We start from the raw sequence: 21792 nt of genomic DNA, 5'->3' as shown, positions 1-21792 counted from the left end.
AGGTATCTCGTCCTCATCACAAACTGCTGGCTGAATTGCTTCTCAATAATCGCTTGTGGGGTTCTGGGCTAATATCATTATCATCCTACTGCCTGATCATTCTTACTGAAATTCTTCATCTGTCCTGTAATTGTGTCTTTTATTAGTATTTATACCCCTCTTTCTCACTTTCCCTATCCTTTCTGAAAAAATCTCCAGTATGGAATATGTAACTCACAGTCCTACCCAACTTGTAGATAGACCTCTTTTGTTCATTATCATAGAAATCATAGAAACCCTACAGTACAGAAAGAGGCCATTCGGCCCATCGAGTCTGCACTGACCACAATCCCACCCAGGCCCCGCTAATCCCTCTAATCTACGCATCCCATGACACGAAGGGGCAATTTTTAGCATAGCCAATCAGCCGAACCCGCACATCTTTGGACTGTGGGAGGAAACCGGAGCACCCGGAGGAAACCCACGCAGACACGAGGAGAATGTGCAAACTCCACACAGACAGTGACCCAAGCCGGGAATCGTATCATACCCTTTCAGCTATTTTTTTAGTTCTCATGTTGTTTTATTTCTAATTCTCCATGCTCTACAAAACTCTTATTTGGATGGCTGTACATGGAGTCATACCCGGCACAAAGGAAGGTTGTGGTTGTTGGAGGCCAATCATCTCGGTTCCAGGACATCACTGCAGGAGTTCCTCAGGATAGTGTCCTAGACCCAACCATCTTCAGCTGCTTCATCAATGACCTTCCTTTCATCATAAGGTCAGAAGTGAGGATGTCCGCTAATAATTACACAATGTTCAACACCATTTGCAACTCCTGAGATACTGAAGCAGTCCATGTCCAAATATAGCAAGACCTGGACAATATCCAGGCTTGGTCTGATAAGTGACAAGTAACATTGTGCCACACAAGTGCCAGGCAATGACCATCTCCGGGAAGAGAGAATCATCTTGATATTCAATGGCATTACTGTCGCTGAATTCTCCACTATCAATATCCTGGGGTCACCATTGACCAGAAACTGAACTGGACTGGCCATATAAATACTGTGGCTACAAGAGCAGGTCAGAGATCCTGTGGCGAGTAACTCACCTCCTGACTCCCCAGTGCCTTTCCACCATCTACAAGGCACAAGTTACAAGTTAGGGGTCTGATGGAATATTATCACCGTGACTGGATGAATGCAACTCCAACAACACTCAAAGCAGCCAGCTTGATTAGCACCCCATCCACAAACATCCACTGCCTCCACAGGGATGCACAGTCACAGCACTGTGCACTATCTACAAGATGCACTGCAGCAACTCACTAAGGCTCCTTAGGCAGCACCTTCCAAACCCATGACCACTACCATCTAAAAAGACAAGGGCAACAAACAAATGAGAATACTTTCACCTGGATGTTATCCTCCAAACCATTCGCCATCCTGACTTGGAAATATATCACTGTTCCTTCATTGTCCCTGGGTCAAAATCCTGAAACTCTCTCCCTAACAGCACTGTGAGTGTACCTACACCACATGGACTATACAGGTTCAAGACAACAGCTCACTCCCATCTTCTCAAGGACAATTGAGGGTAGGCCTAGCCAGCGACACCCATATCGGATAAATTCATTTTAAAATGACTATATAATGTAAAGATTATACCTCAACAGGGCTGGGACCAGTGTCCTCATGGGGAAGTCAACTACTGCTGTCAGGGAGAGTTTAAACAAACTCAGCAGGTGGAAGCGAACCAGAATGAAACACCAGAGGAGAAACAAGATACTCAAAGCTCTGGGAGAGATAAACAACATTAGAATAAAAAGTAGTTCCAAAATAGGAGGGATCAAGTAAAGGAGTAATATAAAGCAGATAAATGTGGGTTTGGAGTGCACATGTGTAAATGTGTGGAGTGTGATGAATAATGTTTATGAGCTGTCAGTACACGTTACTTCATGGGATTATGATCTGGTGGCAATAACAGAGACCTGACTCAAACAAAGGGAGAAATTGAAACCAGTTGTCCTGACTCAAGAAAGATAGGGAAAGCAATAAAGGAAGGATTGATCAAAGATACTCTTACAGCCGAGGGAAGGAAATGAAATGTTTGCAGGTTCAGATTTTCAAGTGCCTCGGGGCTAGAAGGATAAATGGGTCATTTTTGGTTGGCAAGCTGTGACTAGTGGAGTGCTGGGCCCTCCACTATTTATAATCCATATCAATGACTTAGATGAAGGGGTGGAACGTATGTTAGCTAAATTTTCTGATGACACAAGAATAAATAGAACAGCCAGTGAGGAGAGAGCAGAAAGAATTGCAAAGGGATATAGATAGGTTAAGTGAGTGAGCAAAACATTGGCAGATGCAGTACCTTATGGGAAAATATGAACTTGTCCAATTTGGCAGGAAGAATAGAAAAACAGTACTTAAAAATATATATATATTCTTCACAGGATGTGGGTGCCACAGGCCAGGCCAGCACTTATTCTCATTTCCTAACTGCGCCTGGTACAGTGATGGTGAGCTGCTGTTTTGAACCACTGACATTTATATGGTGTAGATACATCTACCGTGCTGTTAGGAAGAGAGATGCAAGATTTTAATCCAGTGACAGTGAGGGAACAGTTATATATTTCCAAGTCAGGATGGTGGCCGGAATTCTCCCAAAAAAATTCAAAGTGTTGAATTCGTGTGAAAACTGGAGTAATTCACACTGTTTTTTTTCAGTTGGAGTTCAGACTAGAATCTCCCACACTCTGTGCACTGCGGAGGCCGTCAGCGTGAATAAATCAGCGGGCAGGGCCTATTCCCACCCGGGAGGCTTGTGGCCCCATACTGTCAGCCTTCCGCTTGCTGGCCAGCCCCGACCCCCCACAATGCTGCCCCTCCGACCTCCCCACTGCCCGGTTGCAGGTACCCCCCCCCCCCCGCCACCCGACCATTCCTGGGCCAGTCCTGACCCCGACCCACCCCCCCCCATTCCATCCCGGACCACCTCGATCTCCAGCTCTTCCCCCACCCCCAGCAGTGCTGATCCCCCTGCCACCAGCAGGCAAACCCACCCCCCCCCCACCCACCCCCCACCTCCCCCCACCTTCCCAACTGGGGCGTGGCGAGGGGGGGGGATGCTGGGTAAGATATTCTGTCTGAAAGTAGATGTAGACTCAATGGGCTGAATGGCTACTGGCATCCACTATAGGGATTCTATGATAAGTCCATCAGGCCTGCCTCTCCTTTCAATATCATTTAAATGCTAACCCCGCCTCCCCGCTGATTTCCTCGAAGCCGGTGCATCGCCCCCCCACCACCCCCCTCCACCCCCTCCACCCCCTCCCCCTCACTCCCCGTCCATGCGATTCTCCCGACCAGCTGCGCTAAAAAATTAGTGCAGCGGGATGGGAGAATTGCAACCGGTGTGTGGCTTGGAAGGGATCTTGCGGGTGGAAGTGTTCCCGCGCATCCACTGCCTTTGTCCTTCTAGGCGGCAAAATCATGGGTTGGAAAGTGCTCTTGAAGAAGCTGTGGCAAGTTTCTGCAGTGCACTGGTGGCACTGTGTATCACTGATGGAGGGAGTGAATATTTAATGTGGCGCATGGGGTGCCAACCAAGCAGGCTGCTTTCTCCCAGCTGATGTGGTGTTCTGGTGTGTTAAGTGGAGACAGATTGCAGAACTCTGTGCCCTCGTACATGAACCTCAAAAGGTTGCTCTGCAGGCACAACAAGTGACTAGGATGTCAAATGGAATGTTGGTATTTATTGCGAGGGGAATCGAGTATAAGGTGTGTGCTGTCTGACTGTGAGGAGTGCTTTTGGAGTTGGGTGAACGCAGGGAGTTCGGTGAAACAGGCAGCAGAGGCGACAAGCGAGAGTGCTGATTGGTAAGTGCTTTTTCTTTTTGCTCTTGGCATTGTATACTACAGTGTTTCTGTGTAATTTCTGTGGTTTATAGTTTGAAAAGGCTTTACTCGGTAGTAACAAGGAACAGGAAAGAAGGGCCCTAGAAAATTGTATATATCTGAAACAAAACATCTTTCAAAAGTTTAATTTAAAGGGGTAAGACATCTCAGGAGAGCTCCAAGCCGTGGTTTGTTCCTCTTGCTCCATGTGGCAGGCTGGGGACAGTTCCAGTCCCCTGGGTCAGCATGTGTGCGGGAAGTGTCTCCAGCTACAGCTCCTGGAAGCTCGAGTTTCAGAGCTGGAGCAGCAGCTGGGGACACTATGGAGCATGCGCGAGTCAGAGGGTATCGTGGATAGCACGTATAGAGAGTTAGTCACACCACAGGCTCAGACTCCGCAGGGAGGAAGAGAATGGGTGACCACCAGACAGACCAAGAGAGATAGGCAGGCAGTGCAGGAATCTCCTGTGACCATTCCCCTGCAGAACAGATATACCGCTTTGGATACTGTTGAGGGGAATGACCGCTCTGGGGAAAGCAGCAGCAGCCAAACTCGTTGCACCACGGTTGGTTCTGCTGCAGAGGGGAGGGGTAAAAAGTGTGCCAGTGCAATAGTTATAGGGGATTCAATTGTAAGGGGAATAGACAGGCGTTTCTGTGACTGCAAATGAGACTCCAGGATGGTATGTTGCCTCCCTGGTGCTAGGGTCAAGGATGTCTCGGAGCGGCTGCAGGACATTCTGAAGGGGGAGGGCGAACAGCCAGTGGTTGTGGTACACATTGGTACAAACAACATAGGTAAAAAAAAGGGATGAGGTCCTAAAAGCAGAATACAGGGAGCTCGGAAGAAAGTTAAGAAATTGGACCTCAAAGGTAGTGATCTCAGGATTACCACCGGTGCCACGTGCTAGTCAGAGTAGAAATGAGAGGATATATCGGATAAATACGCGGCTGAAGAGATGGTGTCAGGGGGAGGGTTTCAGGTTCCTGGGGCATTGGGACCGGTTCTGGGGGAGGTGGGACCTGTACAGATTGGACGGGTTACACCTGGACAGGACTGGGACTGATGTTCTAGGGGGAGTGTTTGCTAGAGCGGTTGGGGAGGGTTTAAACTAATATGCCAGGGGGATGGGAACCTATGTAAGGAGTCTGAGAAGGAGGGAGCAAGGACAAAATATGGGGAGAAGGTTTCAACTACATCAAAAATCAGGAAAAATGTTAAAAGGAAGGAGAATTCAGGAGATGTCATTAATGGAAGTGTTAGAATTCAAAAAGAAGGTAGAAAAACTAGCATAAGGGCACTTTATCTGAATGTTCGTAGCATTCGAAACAAGGTAAATGAGTTGACAGCACAAATCATTGTGAACGAGTATGATTTGGTGGCCATTACAGAGACATGGTTGCAGGATGGTCACGACTGGGAGTTGAATATCCAGGGGTATCAAACTATTCAGAGGGACCGACGGGAAGGTAACGGAGGTGGTGTAGCTCTGATATTTAAGGATGATATCAGTGCGGTAGCGAGAGATGATATAGGTTCTATGGAAAAAAAGGTTGAATCCATTTGGGTGGAAATTAGAAATAGTAAGGAGAAAAAGTCACTGATAGGCATAGTCTATAGGCCACCAAATAATGACATCATGGTGGGGCGAGAAATAAACAAAGAAATAACTGATGCATGTAAAAATGGTACAGCAATTATCATGGAGGATTTTAATCTACATGTCAATTGGTCAAACCAGGTCGGTCAAGGCAGCCTTGAAGAGGAGTTCATAGAATGTATCTGCGATAGCTTCCTTGAACAGTATGTAATGGAACCGACAAAGGAGCAAGCTATCCTAGATCTGGTCCTGTGTAATGAGACCGGAATAATTAATGTTAGGGATCCTCTTGGAAGAAGCGATCACGGTATGGTTGAATTTAAAATACAGATGGAACGTGAGAAGGTAAAATCCAATACCAGTGTCTTGTGCTTAAACAAGGAGACTATAAAAGGATGAGGGAGGAGTTGGCTAAGGTAGACTGGGAGCAAAAACTTTATGGTGGGACAATTGAGGAACAGTGGAGGACTTTCAAAGCGATCTTTCACAGTGCTCAGCAAAAGTATATACCAGTGATAAGGAAGGACTGTAGAAAAAGAGATAATCAGCCATGGATATCTAAGGAAATAAAGGAGGGTATCAAATTGGAAGAAAATGCATACAAAAGTGGCAAAGATTAATGGGAACCCAGAGGATTGGGAAATCTTTAAAGGTCAGCAGAAAGCCACGAAAAAAGCTATAAAGAAAGGTAAGATGGATTATGAGACTAAACGAGCTCAGAATATAAAAACAGATAGCAAAAGTTTCTACAAATATATAAAACGAAAAAGAGTGGCGAAAGTAAACATTGGAGCTTTAGAGGATGAGAAGGGGGATGTAATAACTGGAAATGAGAAAATGGCTGAGGCATTGAACAGGTATTTTGTGTCAGTCTTCACAGTGGAAGACACAAATAACATGCCAAAAATTGATGACAGGAAGACTATGGCAGGTGAGAACCTAGAAACTATCATTATCACGAAAGAGGTAGTGTTGGACAAGTTAATGGGGCTAAAGGTAGACAAGTCTCCTGGTCCTGATGGAATGCATCGCAGGGAACTAAAAGAGATGGCGGGAGAAATAGCAAATGCACTAGTGGTAATTTACCAAAATTCGCTGGACTCTGGAGTGGTTCCCACAGATTGGAAAACAGCAAATGTGACACCACTGTTTGAAAAAGGAGGCAGACAAAGGGCGGGTAACTATAGGCCGGTTAGCTTAACTTCTGTAATCAGGAAAATGCTTGAATCTATCATCAAGGAAGAAACAGCAAGACATCTGGATATAAATTGTCCCATTGGTAAGACACAGCATGGGTTCATGAAGGGCAGGTCATGTTTGACTAATTTGGTGGAATTCTTTGAGAACATTACATGTGCAGTGGACAATGGGGAACCTGTGGATGTGGTGTATCTGGATTTCCAGAAGGCATTTGACAAGGTGCCGCACCAAAGACTGCTACATAAGATAAAGGTGCACAGTGTTACGGGTAATGTATTTGCATGGATAGAGGATTGGTTAACTAACAGAAAGCAAAGAGTGGGGGTAAATGGGTGTTTTTCTGGTTGGCGATCAGTGACTAGTGGTGTGCTTCAGGGATCAGTGTTGGGACCGCAATCGTTTACGATTTACATAGATGTTTGGAGTTGGGGACCAAGTGTAGTGTGTCAAAATTCACAGATGACACTAAGATAGGTGGAAGAGCAAAGTGTGCAGAGGACGCTGAAAGTCTGCAAAGGGATATAAATAGTCCAAGTGAGTGGGTGAGGGTCTGGCAGATGGAGTAACAATGTTGGTAAATGTGAGGTCATCCATTTTGGTCGGAATAACAGCAAAATGGACTATTATTTAAATGGTAGAAAATTGCAGCATGCTGCTGTGCAGAGGGACCTGGGTGTCCTTGTGTAGGAATCTCAAGGAGTTGGTTTGCAGGTGCAGCAGGTAATTAAGAAGACAAATGGAATTTTGTCCTTTATTGCTAGAGGGATGGAGTTTAAAAACAGCGAGATTACGTTGCAGCTGTATAAGGTGTTGGTGAGGCCACACCTGGAGTACTGTGTACAGTTTTGGTCTCCTTACTTGAGAAAGGATATACTGGCACTGGAGGGGGTGCAGAGGAGATTCACTAGGTTGATTCCGGAGTTGAGAGGGTTGGCTTATGAGGAGACTGAGTAGACTGGGGCTATACTCATTGGAATTCAGAAGAATGAGGGGAGATCTTATAGAAACATATAAGATTATGAAGGGAATAGATAAGATAGAAGTAGGGAAGTTGTTTCCACTGGCGGGTGAAACTAGAACTAGGGGGCATGGCCTCAAAATAAGGGGAAGCAGATTTAGGACTGAGTTGAGGAGGAACTTCTTCACACAAAGGGTTGTGAATCTGTGGAATTCCCTGCCCAGTGAAGCAGTTGAGGCGACCTCATTGAATGTTTTTAAGGCAAGGATAGGTAAATTTTTGAACAGTAAAGGAATTAAGGGTTATGGTGAACGGGCGGGTAAGTGGAGCTGAGTCCACAAAAAGATCAGCCATGATCTTATTGAATGGCGGAGCAGGCTCGAGGGGCCAGATGGTCGACTCCTGTTCCTAGTTCTTATGTTCTTATAAAAGTAGGGAAGTTTTGCCACAATTGTACAGGGCTTTGGTGAGACCACGCCTGGGGTAACGTGTAGAGTTCTGGCCTCCTGACTCCAGAAAGGATATCATTGTAGTAGAAGCATTCAGGGAAAGTTCACTCAATTGATTCCTGGGATATGAGGAAAGGTTGGACAGGTTGGGCCTGTACCCACTGGAGTGTAAAAGGATGAGAGGTGAAATGTTTCAATCAGGTTTCTCCTTGAAATATTTAAGATGCCGAGAGGACTTGGCAGCGTGGATGCCAAGAGAAAGTTTCCCCTTATGGGAGAGACTAGAACCAGGGGACACAGTTTAAAAATAAAAGTTCTCCCAATTATGACTAAGAGGAGGAGATTTTATTTCTCTCAGAGGATCGTGTAATCTGTAGAATTCTCTTGCCTGGAGAGTAGTGGGGACAGGGCCATTGAATATTTTTGAGGCTGTTAGATAGATTCTTGATAACAAAGGAGTCAAGAGGGATAGACAGGTAAGTAGAGTAGAGACCACAATTAGATCAGACATAATCTTACCAAATGGCTGAGCAGGCTCAAGGAATCAAATGGCTTTCTCCTGCTCACAATTTGTACGTTCCTATAAACATATGTCAAGTACAGCATCTCTTTGGGAAGAGTTAAGGAAAAGAAAAGAAGCTGGATATCTACAATAGGGCCAAGCCATCAACCAGTGAGGAAATTTAAGAAAGTCGCAAGAGCAATAGAACAGGGATAATAGAGGACTTCAATTATCCTAATAGAGGTTGGGAAAATAGCCATGTAAAGGGCAAGGGAGTGGGGGAGTGGGTGGGGATGGAAGGGCTCCTGAAATTTGTGCATGTAAACATTCTTGATCAGTATGTTTCCAGGACAGCAAGGCAATGTGTAGAAATTAAAAGAAAAAGTAGAGTTGTGATAAATGTCCAGTTCATGAGACAGAGAACCAAACTGCATAGAGTGCAGAAGAACATAGAGCACGAGTAGGCCATTAAATCCCTTACACAGTGCTGGTTAATTTAACAGTTACTTTGTAAAGTCAGATCCCCATGAACAATCACTGTATTAAGAACACATTTATAATTTAGTGCTGTATGATAAATTGATAGTTGAAGTTGACAACACCCTTTAATTCTACCTAGTAAAAGCTGAGTACAAATTTTGCCTTTAATTTTTGTCAGTACTCACTGAATTAGGAGTAGGAGCTCTGGCAGATTTTTCACCTCCTTAACCTAAGGCACAAATACAAAATGCATTTCCCCCAGTTGTCACTCTCATTGAAGCAAACTAAACCATCAAATTCCGGTTCAGAGCATGGTCCAAGTGGAAAAAATAACAACCTAAAGATAAAAAAAATGGAAGGGAAGGGCAAAAGTTAGCATTAAAAACACGTGATAAAGATAACAAATAAACAGGAGCAGAAAAAGTTCCAGGAAGCAGTAATAATAAATTCTGTTAAAAAAAAGTGATGAACAATATAAACATATTAAATTACCGATATAGCAAAATGCAGAGCATTATTACCAAGTGTCATCCATCAAAGTGTGGCACAACGCTACACCGGCCTTCCCACGAGGCTCCTGAGCTGACATGACTTGTTTCACACAGCCTTCAGGAACCCATCTATCTTGCTGAAGGTATCAAACTTGAGGAAATTCAAAATTGAGGCCGGTGATCAGCATTGTGTAAGGGATGGGTGGGTCGGTGGGGCGGGGAGGGGCTTGGTAAGATACTCTGTCAGAGAGTAGGTGTAGACTCCATGGATCGAATGGCTATAGGGATTCACTGTAGGGATTCTATGATAAGACCATCAGGCCTGCTCCCCCATTCAATAAGCTCATGGCTGATCTAGTTATGGTCTCCACTCCACTTTCCTGCCTGCCTGCCATAACTCTTGACTCCCTCGTCCATCAAAAAACTGTCCAACTCTGCCTTGAATAAATTGAAAAACCAAGCCTCCACTGCTTTCAGGAGAGGAAAATTCCACAGACAAACAACCCTCTGAGAGAAAGAAATTCTCCTCACCTCAGTCTTATATCCTCGGCCTCATCTCAGTCACCTCACTGTGCCCTAGTTCCAGTCTCGCCCATGAGTAGAAACTCTCCCAATATCCACCTTATCAAGTCCCCTCAGGATCTTCCATGTTTCAGTAAAATTGCCTCTCATTTTTCTAACCTTCATTGGGTATAGGTCTAACCTGTTCAACCTTTCTTTATAAAATAATCCCTTCACCTCCAGAACGAATTGAGAATGACAACAGGGACAGAGAGTATGTAATAGATTAGTGGGTAACATAAAGGGGAACAGTAAAGGATTTTCCAAACATGGAAATTGTAAAAAAGGATCAAAGGAATGCTTAGGCCAGTTAGGAGTGAAAAAAGAGATAATCTTGTGGAGCCAGAGGGCATGGCTGAGGTACCGAGTATTTTGTGCTTACCCTCGCAAACATCATAGAAGAGTCTGCCAATATTGAAATGAAAAGGAGGAGGTAGTGGAGAAATAAAATTGGAAAGGAATGGATAAAGAGGAAGGGGAAAAGTCACCCAGTGTGGATGGGAGAAATCCTAGGTGGCATGATGGGCTGAATGTCCTGCTCCTGTGTTGTAAGATTCTATGAACTCATATGCCCTGAAGGTGATTTTGTAGCCACACTTTGATGGATGACACTTGGTAATAATGCTCTGCATTTTGCTATATCGGTAATTTAATATGTTTATATTGTTCATCACTTTTTTTAACAGAATTTATTATTACTGCTTCCTGGAACTTTTTCTGCTCCTGTTTATTTGTTATCTTTATCACGTGTTTTTAATGCTAACTTTTGCCCTTCCCTTCCATTTTTCTTATCTTTAGGTTGTTATTTTTTCCACTTGGACCATGCTCTGAACCGGAATTTGATGGTTTAGTTTGCTTCAATGGGGGAAATGCATTTTGTATTTGTGCCTTAGGTTAAGGAGGTGAAAAATCTGCCAGAGCTCCTACTCCTAATTCAGTGAGTACTGACAAAAACCGAGGGCAAAATTTGTACTCAGCTGCGATGGGCCACATATCTTATTGGTGCACTGACAGTTTTGGTTTATAGAAAGCCCTTTCATTTACATAGTGCATTGCCACATCCTTAGGATGTCTGAAAGCACAGAGCAACTGAAATGGAGCCACTAGTGTTTTGTAGGCAGTGAAATCCGAGAAACAGCCAAACGAACAAATGACCAGTTAATTTGTTTTGGTGGTAGTTAAGGGAGCAACATTGCGAGTACACAAAAATAATTGCCTATTCATTAAACAGTGCCATTCAACGTTTTACATTTCTGTCAGTAAATAAACAAGATCTGAGTTTAATATTTCTCTGATGGTGCAGCAGTCTCTCACCGCTTCACTAAAGGGGGGAGGGGGGGGTGGTCAGTCTGGGTTATGTGCTCAAATGCATATCTCACAATCTGGTCACTCAAAGATGGGTGTTGTGAACTGAGCAACACTGACACTTGTTTAGGCTCCAATGTGAAAAATGGCCGGCAAACAGGACACCTTTGAGGTGATTCACACTTTGGAACTATACCAAGCATGAGCTACTGTTGTCAGTAAAAGGAAAGAAGACTAATGTTACATTAAAGTATTATTGAGTTGTTATGCATACATGCAGGAGCTTTCAGTGAACGGAGTATTATGGTTTATCATGGTTACATTATAGTTTACGAAACAGATTTACTGAGTGTTAACAGCAGAATCCGTGCAAAATTAGGTTTCAAAGTTTCATTACCTAATATGTTTGTGGAAATATTAAAAGCTACTCTAATTTGGAATTTATGGTACTGAAATAAATATGTTGCTTTTAAAATCAGAAATTGGAAGAGTGCCTTTTGTCTCAAGTCTCATTTCAGATAATGCAGCCTAGTTGTAATCTCAAAGTTTTCTGCTTGATAACAATCTCAGGCAATACAATTATTGGACATGTAAAACGTGCTCCAAGCTATGCTGTAGTAAAATATTATGGATTACGCTGCTGATGTAATTTGGCAGCAGACTGTTTTGTTTTTAAGGTTGCTGTCTTGTGACTAAATGAGCTAAGGGTTTGTAACATGTACCTTTGCCTTTGTGCTATCTGTATCTCAACTGCACAAGAGTGTTCCTGGTACAATGCCAAATCAGCAGTTGTGCTGTCAAAATGTGCAGCCTTGAGTTGGCAGGGTGATTCAAGTTGAATCTGCCAAGTCCTTCTTGGTGTGCTTAGACTTAATGGCACTTTCTGACATCTTGTAGTTGGACCACAAGTCCTTTAAAAACTTAGTAAAAGCATTTGACGGTGGATAGGCAATGGCAAACATTCAAAACGCACATAAGTGAACTACAACAATTGTTCATTCCTGTCTGGTGCAAAACTAAAAGGGGAAAGGTGGCCAAACCATGGCTTATAAGGGAAATTCGAGATAGTAGTAGATCCAAGGAAGAGGCAAACAAATTGGCCAGAAAAAAAAAACAGACCTGAGGATTGAGAGCAAGTTAGAATTCAGCAAAGGAGGACAAAGGGATTGATTAAGAAGGGGAAAATAGAGTGCAAGTGTAATCTTGCGGGGAACATAAAAACTGACTAAATGCTTCTATAGGTGTGAAAAGAAATAGATTGGTGAAGCCAAATGTAGGTCCCCTACAGTCAGAAACAGGGGAATTTATAAACATAGAAACATAGAAACCCTACAGTGCAGAAAGAGGCCACTCGGCCCATCGTGTCTGCACCGACCACAATCCCACCCAGGCCCTACTCCCATATCCCTACATATTTACCCGCTAACCCCTCTAACCTACGCATCTCAGGACACTAAGGGGCAATTTTAGCATGGCCAATCAACCTAACCCGCACATCTTTGGACTGTGGGAGGAAACCGGAGCACCCGGAGGAAACCCACGCAGACACGAGGAGAAGGTGCAAACTCCACACAGAGGAATATATAAAGAGGAACAAAGATATGGCTGACCAACTAAATACATACTTTGGTTTTGTTTTCACAAAGGAGGACACAAATAATGCAGCAGAAATGTTGGGAAACACAAAATTTAGTGAGAGGGAGGAATTGAAGGAAATCAGTATTAGTCAGGAATTGTGTTGGGGAAATGGATGGGATTGAAGGCCGATAAATCCACAGGGCCTGATAATCTACATCCCAGAGTACTTAAGGAATTAGCTCTAGAAATAGCAGATGCATTGGTGGTCATCTCCCAAGATACTAGAGACTCTGGAACAGTTCTTACAGATTGGAGGGTTGCTAATGTAATCCCTCTAAGGGGAGATAGAAAGAAAACAGGGAATTAAAGACCAGTCAGCCTGAAGTTGGTCAAAATTCTAAAGTCCGTTATAAAAGATTTAATAACAGAGCGCTTGGAAAAGGGTGGCAGGATTGTACAGAGTCAGCATGGATTTATGAAAGAGAAATCATGTTTGACAAATCCACTGAAATTCTTGGAGAATGTAACTAGTAGAGTTAGAACATAGAACAGTACAGCACAGAACAGGCCCTTCGGCCCACGATGTTGTGCCGAGCTTTATCTGAAACCAAGATCAAGCTATCCCACTCCCTATCATCCTGGTGTGCTCCATGTGCCTATCCAATAACCGCTTAAATGTTCCTAAAGTGTCTGACTCCACTATCACAGCAGGAAGTCCATTCCACATCCCAACCACTCTCTGCGTAAAGAACCTACCTCGGACATCCTTCCTATATCTCCCACCATGAACCCTATAGTTATGCCCCCTCGTAATAGCTCCATCCACCCGAGGAAATAGTCTTTGAACGTTCACTCTATCTATCCCCATCATCATTTTATAAACCTCTATTAAGTCTCCCCTCAGCCTCCTCCGCTCCAGAGAGAACAGCCCTAGCTCCCTCAACCTTTCCTCATAAGACCTACCCTCCAAACCAGGCAGCATCCTGGTAAATCTCCTCTGCACTCTTTCCAGCGCTCCCACATCCTTCTTATAGTGAGGTGACCAGAACTGCACACAATATTCCAAATGTGGTCTCACCAAGGTCCTGTACATTTGCAGCATAACCCCACGGCTCTTAAACTCCAACCCCCTGTTAATAAAAGCTAACACACTATAGGCCTTCTTCACAGCTCTATCCACTTGAGTGGCAACCTTTAGAGATCTGTGGATATGGACCCCAAGATCTCTCTGTCCCTCCACAGTCTTCAGAACCCTACCTTTGACCCTGTAATCCACATTTAAATTAGTCCTACCAAAATGAATCACCTCACATTTATCAGGGTTAAACTCCATTTGCCATTTTTCAGCCCAGCTTTGCATCCTATCTATGTCTCTTTGCAGCCTACAACAGCCCTCCACCTCATCCACTACTCCACCAATCTTGGTGTCATCAGCAAATTTACTGATCCACCCTTCAGCCCCCTCCTCTAAGTCATTAATAAAAATCACAAAGAGCAGAGGACCAAGCACTGATCCCTGTGGCACTCCGCTAGCAACCTGCCTCCAGTCCGAAAATTTTCCATCCACCACCACCCTCTGTCTTCGATCAGATAGCCAGTTACCTATCCAATCGGCCAACTTTCCCTCTATCCCACACCTCCTTACTTTCATCATAAGCCGACCATGGGGGACCTTATCAAACGCCTTACTAAGGGGAAGCCAGTGGATGAGTGGATGTGGTTTATTTGGGCTTTCAGAAGGCATTTGACAAAGTCCCACACAAGCGCTTACCATGTAAAATTCAGGTGCATAGGATTGGGGGTAATTTATTGAGATGGATGGAAAACTGGTTGGCAGAGAGGAAACAAAGAGTTGGAATCAATGGGTCTTTTTCCAAACGGTAGGCAGTGACTAGTGGGGTACCACATGGATCAGTGCTAGGACCCCAGATGTATTATGTCCAAATTTTCAAAACTGGGTGGGAGGGTGAGCTGTGAGGAGGATGCAGAGATGCTTCTGTGTGATTTGGACAAGTTGAGTTGTGGGAAAACACATGGGAGATGCAGTATAATATGGATAAAAGTGAGGTTATCCACTTTGGTAGCAAAACGAGGAAGGCAGATTATTAACTGAATGGCTGTGGCATCAGAGGATAGAAGATTGGCTGACAGACAGAAGGCAGAGAGTGAGGATAAGGGGGTCCTTTTCAGGATGTCAACCGGTGACTAGTGGAGTTCCACAGGGGTCAATGTTGGGACCACAACTTCTCACTATATACATTAATGATCTGGAAGTTGGAACTGAGGGCATGGTTGCTAAATTTGCGGATGATACAAAGATATGTAGAGGGACAGGTAGTGTTGAGGAAGTGGGGAGGCTGCAGATGACTTGGACAGGCTAGGCGAGTGGGCAAAGAAATGGTAGATGGAATACAATGTGGGAAACTGTGAAGTTATGCACTTTAGTAGGAAGAATAGAGGCGTAGACTATTTTCTAAATGGGGAAAGGCTTCAGAAATCTGAAGCACAAAGGGACTTGGGAGTCCTGGTTCAGGACTCTCTTAAAGTTAACATGCAGATTTAGTTGGCAGTTAGGAAGGCAAATTCAATGTTAGCATCCATTTCTAGAGGGCTAGAATACAAGAGCAGGGATGTACTGCTGAGGCTGTATAAGGCTCTGGTCAAACCCCATTTGGAATATTGTGAACAGTTTTGGTCTCAATACCTACGGAAGGATGTGCTGGCCTTGGAGGGGCTCCAGAGGAGGTTTACAAGAATGATCCCAGGAATTAAGGGTTTGTCATATGAGGAGCAGTTGAGGAGTCTGGGACTATACTTAGAAGGATGAGGGGGGGATATGATTGAAACTTACAGAATACTGAGAGGCCTAGATAGAGTGGATGTGGAGAGGATGGTTCCACATGGAGTGATTAGAACCCGAGGACACAACCTCAGAGGGAAAGGAAAACTCCTTTAAAACTGAGATGAGGAGGAATTTCTTCAGCCAGAGGGTGGTGAATCTGTGGAACACATTGCCACAGAAGGCTGTGACGGGCAGATCATTGAGTGTTTTTAAAGTAAAGTGTATTTATTCGTCACAAGTAAGGCTTACATTAACACTGCAATGAAGTTACTGTGAAATTTCCCTAGTCGCCACAGTCCGGCGCCTGTTCGGGCCAATGCACCCTAACCAGCACGTTTTTCAGAATGTGGGAGGAAACTGGAGCACCCAGAGGAAACCCACGCAGACACAGGGAGAAGGTGCAAACTTCACACAGACAATGACCCAATCCGGGAATTGAACCTGGGTCCCGGGGCGCTGTGAAACAGCAATGCTAACCATTGTGCTACCATGCCGCATGATGGCATGCCGCTATGGCATTCGAGGCAATTTCTTCAGCCAGAGAATGGTGAATCTGTGGAACTCTTTGCCGCAGAAGGCTGTGGAGGCCAGGTCATTGAGCGTCTTTAAGACAGAGGTAGGTAGGTTCTTGATCAATAAGGAAAGCAAGGGGTATGGGGAGAGGGGACGAGAATAGGGATGAGTATCACATCAGCCATGAGTGAATGGCAGAGCAGACCCGATGGGCTGAATGGCCTAATTCTGGTCTTATATCTTAAGGTTTTATGGTATTTTGGTATGAAAATATTGTGAAAATATCAGTTCCAACTGATGTTGGAAAATTGGAGCAGGAGTAGGTCATTCAGCCTTCTTTCCACCATTCTATTGTATCATGACAAATATGTACCTTAACGCCATTTACCCAATTATTTGCCATATCCAGTGCAGACATAATGGACCAGATAGCCTCCTGTACAATTCTACAACTATATGATTGCCTTATGTGGAAAACATCATATCAATCTCAGCCATATCAATTTCAATTGCCCAGCATCCACAGCCTTTTGAGGGAAATAATTCCAGATTTCCAGTGCCCTTGCTGAGAAAGTACTTTCTGACTTCACTCCTGATTGCGCCCTTTTGTTTAGAATTTCCCCATCAGAGGAAGTAGAGAGGATTTCCAGATTAAATTACAGATTTCCTGTATCAACCCTATTGACTCCTTTTATCATTTTAAACACCCCGATTAGATCACTGTCAACATTATGAACTTCAAGGGATACAAGCCATGCTTATTTAACCTGACTTTATAATTCCATCTTAATGAATAGAGGCTTATTCGGTCATTAAATGTTCAATTGTCTGGATTTGAAGGGCATAATCATTCTCGAGCCTAATTACAAAGAATGAAGGGAGATTGTCCCTTTTTAAAAGACATAGGAGCAGGAATAGACCATTCAGCCCATCGAGCCTGCTCTCCCATTCAGTTAGATCATGGCTGATTATCTACCTCATGCTACTTTCCTGAGCTATCTCCATATCCCTTGATGTCATTAATATCCAGAAATATATTGATCTGTGTCTTGAACAGGCTCAATCATTGAGTTTCCACAGCCCTCTGGAGTAGCGAATTCCAAAGATTCACAATGCTCTGAGTGACGAAATTCCTCCTCATCTGAGTCCTAAATGGCCTACTCCTTATCCTGAGACTGTGCTGTCTGGTTCTAGACTCATCGGCCGAGGGAAAAATCCCATCCAGATCTATCCCTTCACGTACTGTGAAAATTTTGTAACTTTCAATGAGATCATCTCTCATTCTTCAAAATTCTTTTGAAACTAGGCCTGTATTTTCTAATCTCTCCTTTTGGGATGATCCTGCCATCCCATGGATTATTAGTCTGGTGAACCTCCATTACACTCCCTCCACGGCAAGTACATCCTTCCTTAGCTCAGGAGACAAAAACTATACGCAGTATTCCCAAACTCTCTCATTAAGCTCCATGCAATTGCAGTAATACATCTTTATTCCTGTATTCAAATTCTCATATGATGAAGGCCAACATACCACTTATTTTCCTAATTGCTTGCTGCACCTCGAGACCAGCTTTCAGTGACTCATGAAAAAGGAAACCCAGGTCCCTTTGGATACCAATACTTCCCAACACTTGAGAAAATCTCTGGCTTTCTATTTCTTTCTCCCAAAATGGATAACTTCACACTTATTCATGTTATATTCCATCTGCCATGTTCCTGCTCATTCACTTAGCCTGTCCAAGTCCCCTTGAAGCCTGCTTGCACACCACTCACAACTTACATTCCCATCTAGCTCTGTGTCATCAGCAAATTTGGAAATATTACATTCGGTCTCTACATCCAAATCATTTAGATTTGTGAACAGCAGTGGCCCCAGCACTGACCCTATTAGTAACAATCTCCATTTTGAAAATAACCTGTTTGTTTCTTCTCTGTTTTCTGTCTGTTAGCCGATTTGCAATCCACACCAGTATATTGTCAGTCTCATGTACTCTAATTTTGTTTACTAACTTCCTGTGGGGACCTTGTCAAATGCCTTCTAAAAATCTAAATACACCATCTCCACTGGTTCTCCTTTTTCTATCATAGAATCCCTACAGTACAGAAAGAGGCCATTCGGCCCATCGAGTCTGCACCGACCACAATCCCACCCAGGCCCTACCCCCATATCCCTACATATTTTACCCGCTAATCCCTCTAATCTACGCATCCCAGGACACTAAGGGGCAATTTTAGTATGGCCAATCAACCTAACCCGCACATCTTTGGACTGTGGGAGGAAACCGGAGCACCCGGAGGAAACCCACGCAGACACGAGGATAATGTGCAAACTCCACACAGACAGTGACCCAAGCCGGGAATCGAACCCAGGTCCCTGGAGCTGTGAAGCAGCAGTGCTAACCACTGTGCTACCGTGCCGCCCATGCTACAGGTAACATCCTGAGAAAACCTCAACAGGTTTGTCAAATGTGATTTCACTTTCGTAAATCCATGTTGACTATACTGAATCATATTTTCCATGTGTCTTGTTATCACATTCTTTCAAATAGATTCTAGGATTTTCCCTACTACTGAGGTCAAACTAACAAGTCACTCGTTCTCTGTTTTATCTTTCCCTCCCTTCTTAAATAGTAGCATTGCATTTGCTACTTTCCTGTCTGCAGGAACCTTTCCAGAATGTATTAAATTTTGAGTGATAACCACCAATATGTCCATTATCTCTATTGCCACCTCTGAATACTTTGGGATGTAGCTCATCAAGTCCAGGGGACTTATCAATCTTCAATCCAATTAATTTTTTGAGTACTACCCCTTTATTAATACTAATTTCTTTCAGTTCCTTATTTTCACAAATCCCTTGATACCCCAGTATTTTTGGCAGACTTTTGGTATCTTCCTCTATGAGGACGGACAAAAAGTAATTAATTAGTTTATCTGCCATTTCCCTATTTTCCACTATAAATTCTCCTGTCTCACCTGTAATGGATCCACATTTGTCCTTACTAATCCTTTATCTTTTACATACCTAAAGAAGCTTTTATGTCTGGCTTTATTTTATCTTGCATTCATATTCTCTATTCCATTTCTATTTTTAAAGTGTCACAAGTAGGCTTACATTAACACTGCAATGAAGTTTACTGTGAAAATCCCCTAGTCACCACACTCCGGTGCCTGTTCGGGTACATGGAGGGAGAATTTCTTAGCATGGCCAATGCACCCTAACCAGCACGTCTTTCAGACTGTGGGAGGAAACCGGAGCACCCGGAGGAAACCCACGCAGACATTGGGAGAACATGCAGACTCTGCACAGTCAGTGACCCAAGCCGGGAATTGAACCTGGGTCCCTAGCGCTGTGAGGCAACAGCACTAGCCACTGTGCTGCCCAGTTCCTTTATCAATTCCTTGGACCTTCTTAGCTGGATTCTAAATTGCTTCTCAGGCTTACTACTGTTTCTGGCAACCTTATAACCACTTTCTTTGATCGAATGCAACCTTTAACTGCTTGTGTTAGTCACAGTTGATTCACCTTTCCTGTTGGCTTTATGTGTCTTGGGGGAATGTATATTTGTTGTAGACCATGTAATACTTCTTTAAATATTATAAATTGCCTGTCTACTGTCATTAGTGTATTTTCCAAAACTACTATAGCCAACTTGCCCCTCCTATCTCCATAGCTCCTTTTGATCATATTTAATGTCCTAATTTCAGAATGAACAATATCACTTTCAAACTTAATGTAAAATACAATCATATTATGGTCACTATTTCTTAAAGGCTTCTTGACAGCCATGTTATTAATGAGGTCTTTCTCATTCTGTACTATCAAATCTAAAATAGCTCAATCCGGTGTTGGTTCGTCTACAAACTGCCCCAGAAACCTATCTTGTACCCACTTTAAGAATTCATCCTCCGCATTAGTGCGATGTTTACCCAGTCCATCAATAAATTAAACTCGCCTATTATTATTGTATTTCCCACGCAATGAAGAAAGGTTTTACGCACTCAAAACATTTCTCTTAGCGCAGATGCTGCCAGACCTGCTGTGTTTTCCCATCATTTCCTGTTTTTAATTCAGATTTCTAACATTCGCGGTATTTTGCTTTTATTTTGCTTTTTGCTGTATTTCCCAGATTATATGCAACTCTAATTTTCTCATTTGTACTGCGCCTAACATTTGTTTCTTTTTTTAAAGCATATTTTATCAAATGTGACAGCAGACAAATGCAATAAATTCAGGAATTAATGACAGGAGCTTTAATGAGGTGTGAAGAGCTCCTGAGCTGTCAGTGTGCTTATTATGGTTTGCCTTTGTAATTGCGGATGGCAGCTCTGTCATTTGTCCAGTGCAGGAGACTGTCTCGGATGAACAAGAGTAGTACAAGTGGTGGTATTGAACATGACAATTATAATTAAATATTGTTCAGATACAATGTTAAGGTAATTCAGGAAGGATAGATAAAATTTCTGAGCGTATCCACTCTCGGAATGTCGTGTAAGATAAATGTGAGTTCTATATTTTTCATGCAATGTTTATGTGAACTGGAAACGAAGTATTTATTCATCACAAAATGTGCGACGACCAGTGTTTTTTTTTGTGTTTGCATCAACATTTGGGGATTTTATCACTCAGGTTGAACACTTGGGAGATGATTCAGCCTGGCCCAAGCTGCGATTGTATTTTATAGCTGCTGACCAGTTTCACATTATATTTTGCTGCAGCCATTGGTTTGGCAACATGTGAAGGTGTTGCATTGTGAGGTGCTTTATTGATTCCTGACTTCAACCAGGAAAAAGCCAACTCCTCTCCCCCCCCCCCCCCCCCACCGCCTCTCCCCCCCCCCCACCGCCTCTCCCCTCCCCTCCCCCACACACCCCATCATCACACCCCCATCCTCCCACCCCATCCACTCTCCACCACCACCCATCTCCACACCCACTACACCCCATTCCCCTCCATCACCCCCACCACTCCACATCACCCCACCACTTCCCATCAACCCCCACTTCCCATCACCCCCCTCACTCCACATCAACCCCCCCCACTTCCCATCACCTCCCCCACTCTCCATCATCCCCCCACTCCCCATCAACCCCCCCCACTCCCCATCACCCCCCCCACTTCCCATTTCCCTCCCCACCACCCACCCCCTCCACTTCCCCCCATCACCACCCCCACCCTGCCATCACCACCTCATCACTCCCTCACCACCCTGCCACCACTCCCCATCAACCCCGTCACTCCCCATCACCCTCCCCACTCCACATCACCTCCCCACCGCCCCCATCACCCCCCACTCCCATCACCGCCCCCACCACCACTGCCCCCCACCCCTCAATCTCCTGCTCACACCCCCCAATCTCTCCCTCATCCCCCAATCTCCCCTCACCCCCCAATCTCCCCTCACCCCCCAATCTCACCCCCCAATCTCC

General features: G+C 44.1%; 1 protein-coding gene across 1 annotated transcript in view; it reads left to right on the top strand.

The window, feature by feature from the left end:
• The first annotated feature begins 3816 nt into the window (after positions 1-3816).
• The window catches only part of LOC144479180 (bcl-2 homologous antagonist/killer-like), a 67487-nt gene continuing 49511 nt past the window's right edge, over positions 3817-21792 (top strand). Inside the window, exon 1 of the mRNA XM_078197789.1 lies at positions 3817-3864. The gene's annotated coding sequence lies outside the window, so the exon portion shown is untranslated. The remainder of the gene's footprint in view (positions 3865-21792) is intronic.

Source organism: Mustelus asterias, chromosome 25 (assembly GCF_964213995.1).
Source record: "Mustelus asterias chromosome 25, sMusAst1.hap1.1, whole genome shotgun sequence".
Classification (NCBI taxonomy): Eukaryota; Metazoa; Chordata; class Chondrichthyes; order Carcharhiniformes; family Triakidae; genus Mustelus; species Mustelus asterias.
Note: the sequence above shows the minus strand (reverse complement) of the source record. Positions and strands in the feature narration are given on the sequence as shown.